Source organism: Phocoena phocoena, chromosome 18 (genome assembly GCF_963924675.1).
Source record: "Phocoena phocoena chromosome 18, mPhoPho1.1, whole genome shotgun sequence".
NCBI lineage: Eukaryota > Metazoa > Chordata > Mammalia > Artiodactyla > Phocoenidae > Phocoena > Phocoena phocoena.
The window spans coordinates 68,205,935-68,215,097 of record NC_089236.1 but is presented as its reverse complement, the minus strand read 5'-3'; positions in this window follow the sequence as shown (position 1 = coordinate 68,215,097).

Here is a 9,163-nt window from a genome sequence, read left to right as displayed (position 1 = left end):
CACGTGGGCTTAGTTGCTCTGCGGCATGTGGGATCTCCCAGGACCAGGGCTCAAACCCGTGTCCCCTGCATTGGCAGGCATATTCTTAACCACTGTGCCACCAGGGAAACCCTGACTCATCAATTTTAGACATTGTCTATTAATTTCCCATGATGGTAGATAAGTATTTAGCTTTGTTGTACTTCATCCTCTCCCCTAACCTCCCACTATCGTTACAACTTTTGGTTAAATAAATATGTGGAATTTACATTATTTTCTTAATTATTGGGAAAACTGTCAGGACAACACAACTTGCCATAGTAAGTGCAGGTCTCCCCTGCAGGGGCAAGTCATCATGTGGAAAACAAGAATTGTGTCCCAAAACAGGAGTAACAGAAAGAGTGAGTAATGGTGGCTAAGACAGTAATGTTCATTACTTTTCCCAAAGATCCATCAGATAACATATTCCTATACCCTAGGGAATGGTATAACACATTCCTATACCCTAGGGAATATTTCTTTCCCAAAGATCCATCAGATAACATATTCCTATACCCTAAGGAAGAAAAAAGAGGCCAGGAAAAATTCTTCCTGTATTTTTGCCTCCAGGTGAATGAAAAGGAGTTCCCTCCCTTTAATGGAAAACTGAGGGGGGCAGGGGGAGGAAATAAATACTTCCTTCTCTCCAGGAGCCTGCAGCAATGTTAGGGACTCAGCATGGACCTGAGGCTTCCCAGTACCCCTAGGTCAACTCAAGTATCCAATGGTAGTTGAGTATGGCAAGTAGGTACCGAGGAATGAGCAGTTTAGGAAGTTCAAAGTGAAATGTGAGGCAGGTCAGATTCCACAGCCACTTGCCCTTTGAATTGGACTCCACCATTAATCTGCCATGTTCAGTGTCCTGCTGAACAATGGACTTGAAAAACTGATGCACACACAGCCCTAAATTTGCTGAGCTATTCTCATACTCAGGCGAGCTCATTTCAGAGCATTCAGACTGCACCACAATGAGCTGCTGACACCATCCGAAAATAATATTAAGCCAGGCCAGTAATTATACACTGGAAGAAACTATGTATAGAAAAGCTCATTAACTTGTGGAGTGGTGCAAGTTTCTGAAGTGGGAGCCTTTCAAACAGGATGGTAGTGCACCTGTTGATATGGTTGAAAACCCAACTGCAAATCCTTAGCTAAATATTTAACAACATCCCGCTGGAAAAGCACCAAAGCAGTTTTCAGGGTTTATGGGTCAAGCGATAAAAAGGGTCAAGTCGCTCCCAAGTTTACCTGTAGGTGGCACTGTAAGAGTAGTCAAGGGAAGACCTACACTAACCACCAGGCTTATAAAAGTGACCACAGTCATCAATCAGGGTGTCATCATCGTCATCATCATTGTCGTCGTCATCTTTACAGTCCTCATTAGCATTGTTCATTTAGGAAGCATTGTGTGTGGCGTAGTCCTAGATCCCATTTCCCACTATTCTGTAATGACAGACTTCTACTCCAAGGGAGGTTTATCTTGCATGTGAATGCATTTGGCTCTGAAGTCTCACCTTCGAGCCTTTGCTTCTGTGGTATCCCTTGGCTGGGATGTTCTGCCATGACCCTCCCTGCTTTGTTAGGAGGAGGTGTTCTTCATGAGTCATCACCAGTCCAATCAGGTTCTTGAGATCCAGCTCAGGGAGGGCTTCTGTCAACCACACAAGCTTCATCTAGAGAAGCTTTGTGCTGCTTCCCTGTTACTTCTTACCCTAGTAAGGGCTTTACATCTCCCTTCTAAACTCAGAGTCCACCTCACACCTGTCAGAATGGCCGTCATTAAAAAGTCTACAAATAACAAATGCTGGAGAGGGTGTGGAGAAAATGCAACCCTCTTACGCTGTTGGTGGGAATGTAAATTGGTGCAGCAACTCTGGAGAACAGTATGGTGATCCCTTAAAAAACTAAAAACAGAGTTGCCATATGATCCAGCAATCCCACTCCTGGGCGTATATCCAGACAAAACTATAATTTGAAAAGATACATGCACCCCTATGTTCATAGCAGCACTATCTACGATAACCAAGACATGGAAACAACCTAAATGTCCGTTGACAATGAATGGATAAAAAAGATGTGGTGTATATATACAATGGAATGTTAGCCATCAAAAAGAATGAAATAATGCCATTTGCAGCAACATGGATGGACATAAAGATGATCATACTGAGGGAAGTAAGTCAGAAAGAGAAAGACAAATACCATATGATATCACTTATATGTGGAATCTAAAATATGACACAGGGACTTCCCTGGTGGCGCAGTGGTTAGGAGTCCACCTGCCAGTGCAGGGGACATGGGTTCGATCCCTGGTCCGGGAAGATCCCACATGCTGCGGAGCAACTAAGCCCGTGCGCCACAACTACTGAGCCTGTGCTCTGGAACCCGTGAGCCACAACTACTGAGCCCATGTGCCACAACTACTGAAGCCCCCGTGCCTAGAGCCTGTGCTCCTTAACAAGAGGAGCCATCGCAATGAGAAACCCATTCACCACAACTAGAGAAAGCCCGCTCACAGCAATGAAGACCCAATGTAGCCAAAAATAAATAGTTTAAAAAAACTATAAAAAAATACGACACAAATCAACATATCTACGAAACAAAAACAGACTCACAGACACTGAGAATGGACTTGTGGTTGCCAAGGGGGAGGGAGGATCCAGGAGGGATGGATTGGGAGTTTGGGATTAGCAGAACCAAAGTACTATATATAGGATGGGTAAAGAGCAAGGTCCTACTACATAGCACAGGGAACTATTTTCAATACCCTGTGACAAACCATAGCGGAAAAGAACATAATAAAGAATATATATGTATACTATAACTGAGTCACTTTGCTGTACAGAAGAAATTAACACATTATAAATTAACCATACGTCAATAAATTTAAAAAATTAAAAAAAATAAAGTCAGAGTCTAAAATAAGTTGTAAACAACTGTCTCCTGTCTCTCTGTTTTGTTTACAGCCAATGCCCCACCCAGCTCTCCAGAGTGGAAGGTAGCTCCTGGCCACCTTTGCCCATTCTTTGACTGCATTCACCTGCCCTTCCTCCATACACAGAGTGTTTTCCACTGTCACTCTCTTGACATTGCTTGTGAGCCTCCAGAATTCAGGGGCTTTGTCTTATCTTTTGTTATATCCCCAAAGTTGGACACATATTAAGTTCTCAACACACATGTGGTGAATGAATGAATGGAAGCAGGAGACGGTTAAGTAAAAAGCCCCATCATGCACTTTCTTAAAGGCCAGGATGCAGAGAAGAAGAGAAATTTCAATTTTTCCTCTCACTAAAAAGTTTTACTTTGACTTTGGGGATCGAGAAGCTACAAGAAAGCCTCTCTTTTGAGGAAAGAATGTTATATTATCCTCTCCTGAGATAGGCATGTTAGATAACAGCCCTCAGAAATTCCCACCCTTTTATTTGCTGACCAAGCCCTGAATCTGTGGCTCCCTCCCAATCCCGGAGGTCAATCATGATGAACTTAAGAGAATGGCTCATCACATTGCTAGGGAATGGTTTAAGCTTGAATTCTGGCTAATGACATCTGAGGGTGTCCTACTTGGAGAGTTTGGGGAAGATTTTCCTCACTAAAAATGAAAACCATGAGGGCAAAACACTTTTATTCTCTTTTTCTTTTTGGCCGTGCTGCATGGCTTGCTGGATCCCAGTTCCCCAACCAGGGATTGAACCTGGGCCACGGCAGTGAAAGCAGCAGATCCTAACCATTAGACCACCAGGGAACTCCCCCACAAACACTCTTATTCTTTTTTTTTTTTTAGATGTTGGGGGTAGGAGTTTTAGTAATTAATTAATTTATTTTTGCTGTGTTGGGTCTTCGTTTCTGTGTGAGGGCTTTCTCTAGTTGTGGCAAGCGGGGGCCACTCTTCATCACGGTGCACGGGCCTCTCACTATCGCGGCCTCTCTTGTTGCAGAGCACAAGCTCCAGACGCGCAGGCTCAGTAGTTGTGGCTCACGGGCCTAGTTGCTCCGCGGCATGTGAGATCTTCCCAGACCAGGGCTCGAACCCATGTCCCTTGCATTAGCAGGCAGATTCTCAACCACTGCGCCACCAGGGAAGCCCCAAACACTCTTATTCTTGATTAGATGTTGTTGGGTTGGTGTGTGACATCTGGAACATCTGCAGCCATCTTGTGGTCAGAGAGGAGACCTTACTCTCCTGCCAGTGAGATGGAAAGCCCCTGGCTTTTGAGGACATCATGGAATCATGGATTTACCTAGCCTTGAAACTGCCTTTTTTCCCCCCGGACTTACTGTAAAATAATAAATCCCTTATTTTAACTTCTATTAGTTGGGTCTACTATTTATTACAGCCCAAAGTATCCCAATTGACACAACTCACATACAAGTGTTTTTCTTGTGGAACATGCCAGATAGCTTCCCTTTGCCTTTCCAGATACACTTTCTACTCTTTTCCTTCCTGCTCTCTGCTCTGACAGGCTGACCTCTACCTACTATCTCTGTCCTCTCATCTTACCAACAAGGATATTAATCAACATCTTCTTCAGTTAGCAAATTATATGTCCACATGTTATTTCTTCCAAAGGTTTCTCATCAAATATCATGTTACCTATAGTTTCCTTTTTAATTTCGTCCAACGCTGAATCCAAATTTGGTGGCTTTTAATGTAATTCCATGCACCAGTCAGGGTCCCAACAAGACACAGATGGCTTACTCAAATCTGGGTAATTCAGGGAAGTGTTTTTTTTCCAAAGCCGTGGGTGAGGTGGTGGCAACCACAAGGCTAGTCAGTTAGTCAACCACACTCGCTGCTTGAATCCAACTCAAGCAGATCAAATTCAAAATCAGTTAGAAGCCTAGTTCTTCCCAGAGTGTTGCTGGATCAAATGTTGCCTTTCTCTACCAACACTGGCTCTCAGTCACATTCTTCTCTTTCTTCTAGAAGGATTTCAAGTTACACTGTTTTGGGGGGAAAGCTTCCCTGTTCTCGACTAACCAACACTTCCTGAATCTTCACTCAGAGTTACATCACATTGCTATTGATGCTCAACATGTACTGGAGTTCCTTGAGAATAGAGAACACATCTGATACTTATAAAACCTATTGCTAAACTGAGTATTACCACCATTATAACACATATCACTACTCAGCCATTAAAAAAAGTGAAATAATGCCATTTGCAGCGACATGGATGGACCTAGAGGTTATCATACTAAGTGAAGTAAGGCAGAGAAAGACAAAGATCATGTGATATCGCTTGTATGTGGAATTTTAAAAAAATGATGCAAATGAACTTATTTACAAAACAGAAACAGACTCACAGACTTAGAGAACGGACTTATGGTTACCAGGGGGAAGGGTGCGGGGCAGAGATAGATTGGGAGTTTGGATTGACATGGACACACTACTATATATAAAATAGATAACCAACAAGGACCTACTGTATAGCACAGGGAACTCTACTCAATATTCTGTAATAACTTAAATGAGAAAAGAATTTGAAAAACAATAGATACATGTATATGTATAACTGAATCACTTTGCTGTACACCTGAAACTAACACAACATTGTTAATCAACTATACGCCAATATAAAATAAAAATTTTGAAAAAAGCACACACACAAATAACACATATCATACTTTATTATGATTACTTTTATTTTGGCAAACTATATGTGACATAAAACTTACTTAAAGCGTGCAGTGCACTCGCATTAAGTACATCCACATTGTTGGGCAACCATCATCACTATTCATCACCAGAACGTTTTCATCACCCTGAACTGAAACTCTGAACCCATTAAACAATAACTCCCACTACCCTGCAGCCTCAGGTAAGCCCTACCCTACTTTCTGTAGCCCATACCTTATTTAAATTTCCTCAGTTTTTATCTAATGATATTTTTCTGCTGTAGAGTTACATCTAGGGTATCACTTAATATTTATTTGTCATGTCTCTTTAGGTGTCTCTTGGTTGTGGCGTTTCCTTAGGCTCTTCTCATTTTTGTTACCCTTGACAGTTTGAAAGGGTACTGGTAGTCTGGAGGATGCCCCTTTACTGGAACTCGTTTCATATTTTTCTCATGAGTTTACTGGGGTGTGGGGATCCTGGGAAGAAGATCACAGAGATAAAGCACCATCTTCGTCACATCATATCAAGGTTACCTACTAATTAACAATTTATGACTGTTGATGTTGACCTTGATCATCTGGCTGAAGGAGTGTTGGTCAGGTTTTTCTATTGTAAAGTTACTCTTTTTCCCCCCTTGTTTTCCATACTGTACTTTTTGGAAGGAAGTTAAGGAACAGGGAGTTATGGAGTTAGTTTTTAAATTACTTCAGGACACACTTTATGTGGCATCTGTCCAGCTCACATGATTTCCCATTCCTGAGGGGAAATTCCCTCCCCCAAATCCATCAGGGTGGTCCTCCACACGCCCCATCCCTTAAACACCTTCTCTCTTAAGCAGCCAGATTTATTCTATGAAATCCTGTCTCTTGGCCACAGATGTTTAGAGAGAGTTGAGTCAACAAAGTCCCTTCCCCAGGTGCTTGGAATTTTAGGGCAGGCCAGGCTCTCTGCATGCCCAAGCCCAATACAGCTACTGTTAATGATTATTTAATTACACCTTTCACTTGACTATTAATTATGCAAATAGTGTAGCTCAGATGCTTCCGACATTGGTGACTGCCTACTTAGCATCCGTTCCTCCCTCCATCCTTTACCACACAAACCCAATTTTATTTCTAAGACTATTTCTCCCATGCAACCCATGTGCCCCAGGAATGGAGCCTCCCCCCCACCCAGCTCCAGGAGTGGGCCTAATTGTTCCAAGAGTAATGCCATCTTTCTTGACTGTGATAGGTTCAGGAACAGGCATGTGACTCAATTAAAGACAATGAGATGTGTGGAAAATTTTCTAGGGCTTCCTGAGACAGATCTCCTTTGCTCTTTTTGGTTCCTCTTGAAGGGACCCTCTCTCCCTTCTGCGTGTTGTCATATATAGACTGGAACCCCTGCATACACCGCCAGACCAGCCCCCAAAGCAGCTGGAACACAGAGGAGGGCAACCTAGAGGATGTCAGTGCAATGGAGCAAGAATCACGCTGATGCCTACCCTTCCTCTAGAGCAGTGCTACTCAGAATGTAGGGTGAGCTGTTTGTTACATTCTGCGATGACACAAAGAAGCTGAGAGTAAATGTTTAGAGACGTTTGTAGTGATTTGACATTGCCATGACAGCTCAACGTGTGACCAGTGAATTTGTGTAGTTGACCAGTTTGAGTGCTGTCCAACAAAGAGAAGAGTTGCAAGTAGTGCCATCTGTGTACAAGTCTTGTGCATTAGGACCATGTAGAAATCTGCACTGGATTGAAAAAAAAAAACGATACATCACCACCAAATGTCCTTCACCACTGATAGTTTGGGAGGCACTGCTCTAGACTTAGTAATTACATGAGCCAATTAATTCCCTATTTTTTAAGACAATGCGGATTCTGTTTTCTCCAATTAACACCAAAGCATCTGAACTGATACAGTGAGTGAATCAAGTAAAAAAATAAGAGACCACATAGACATATTGGACATTTTTTGTAGGGTATACATGTTAAATTAGACTGTGTGTGTGTGTGTGTGTGTGTGTGTGTGTTTTCTCCTTGCTCTGATTCTGGGTAATCATTTCTTTTTTTTTTTTTAAACATCTTTATTGGGGTATAATTGCTTTACAATGGTGTGTTAGTTTCTGCTTTATAAGTGAATCAGTTATACATATACATATGTTCCCATATGTCTTCCCTCTTGCGTCTCCCTCCCTGGGTAATCATTTCTTAACGGGTCCTGATTGCAAAAATTTCAGGAAGAGAATAACTTCTCTTTGGTACCCTTGCCGGCTGTTGGCATTTCCCAGCCTTAGTTCTTTGATTTGAATGTGATACCATAATAAAACACATGGGAGAGATTCTAGAAGAACAGAAATTCCATTTGTATCTCTAGGGAGAATAAGAGGAAAAAGGGTAACTTCATGTCATTCTCTGATTGTTTTTACCTTTGTATTTCAAAACGTTTCTAATATTGGGAGAATACCAATGTAATTATTATAACCTTTTTTTTTTTGGTCACAGCCTTTAAGGAGTTATCAGAATTATAAGTTATAAAAATATTATTTATAAGTTACAAAAAATAGGTCTTTTCCTTTTTTTCCCCTAGTGAATGAAGAAAAGGGCCATCATGATTATTGTGTACATATAAATAGAATAAATGCATTTGTTAAAAGATGCAAAACTTTTGTTTTTGTTTTTTTGGTGATTATTCTCTTCTGGTATTATTTTGATCCTAAAGGAATGTTTTTAGAGAATTTTTGTTTACCATCCCAAAGATGATCTTTAAGCTAGTGATATGAAGAAAGTTGCTGTATGAAATTTAAAAAATTCAAGTATTCTTACAACAGAGACGAAATGAGCACATCTTTTCAGCCTGGATGGAATGAAGCCACGTGACAACTGATTTATAGTGTGCACTGACGTAGCCATTAAGAGCTCTGGAAGCACTACTTGTGTTGAAGGATGAGGCAGATGGGGTGTTCTAGAGAACAACTAGAGGGTTTATTTTGGCCTCAAAGCTGGTTACTATTATAAGAGATAGCAAACTGGGCAATAGCTGCAGCAGAAGGGCCTCAACAGATGAGCCTGATATATTATTTTAAGAACTTTCTTCCAAAGCCAAATCATAACACCTCATTGCTTTATATGAAGTAGAAAACACATTTTCTTATTGGACTTGCTTTCCTTGAAAATGGTAAAAGTAAATTCATAAACTTAGATCATATTGTATATAAAAATGGTGGAGCTCTTGTTTCAATGATACGATGAAACATTACATCATTGTCGTGCACCTTGTTGGTACAGACATCTCTCTGCGTAAGTGGCATTCCTTAACTGATCCCCTGGTTCATTTTTTAAATTCAGTTGTATGGCAGAGCCAGCAATACTCACCAAATATTCCATGGACTCCCCTAATTCTCAGTCTCCCTTTTAATTGACTTGGGGCCAGGTGTCTAGATTAGGCCAATGGGCCATGAGCAAAAGGGCCTTTTGTCACTTCTGGTCCAAGGCAATTAAAAACAAGTCTAGGTTTCCATAATCTTCTTCCCTTTGGTGGTGAC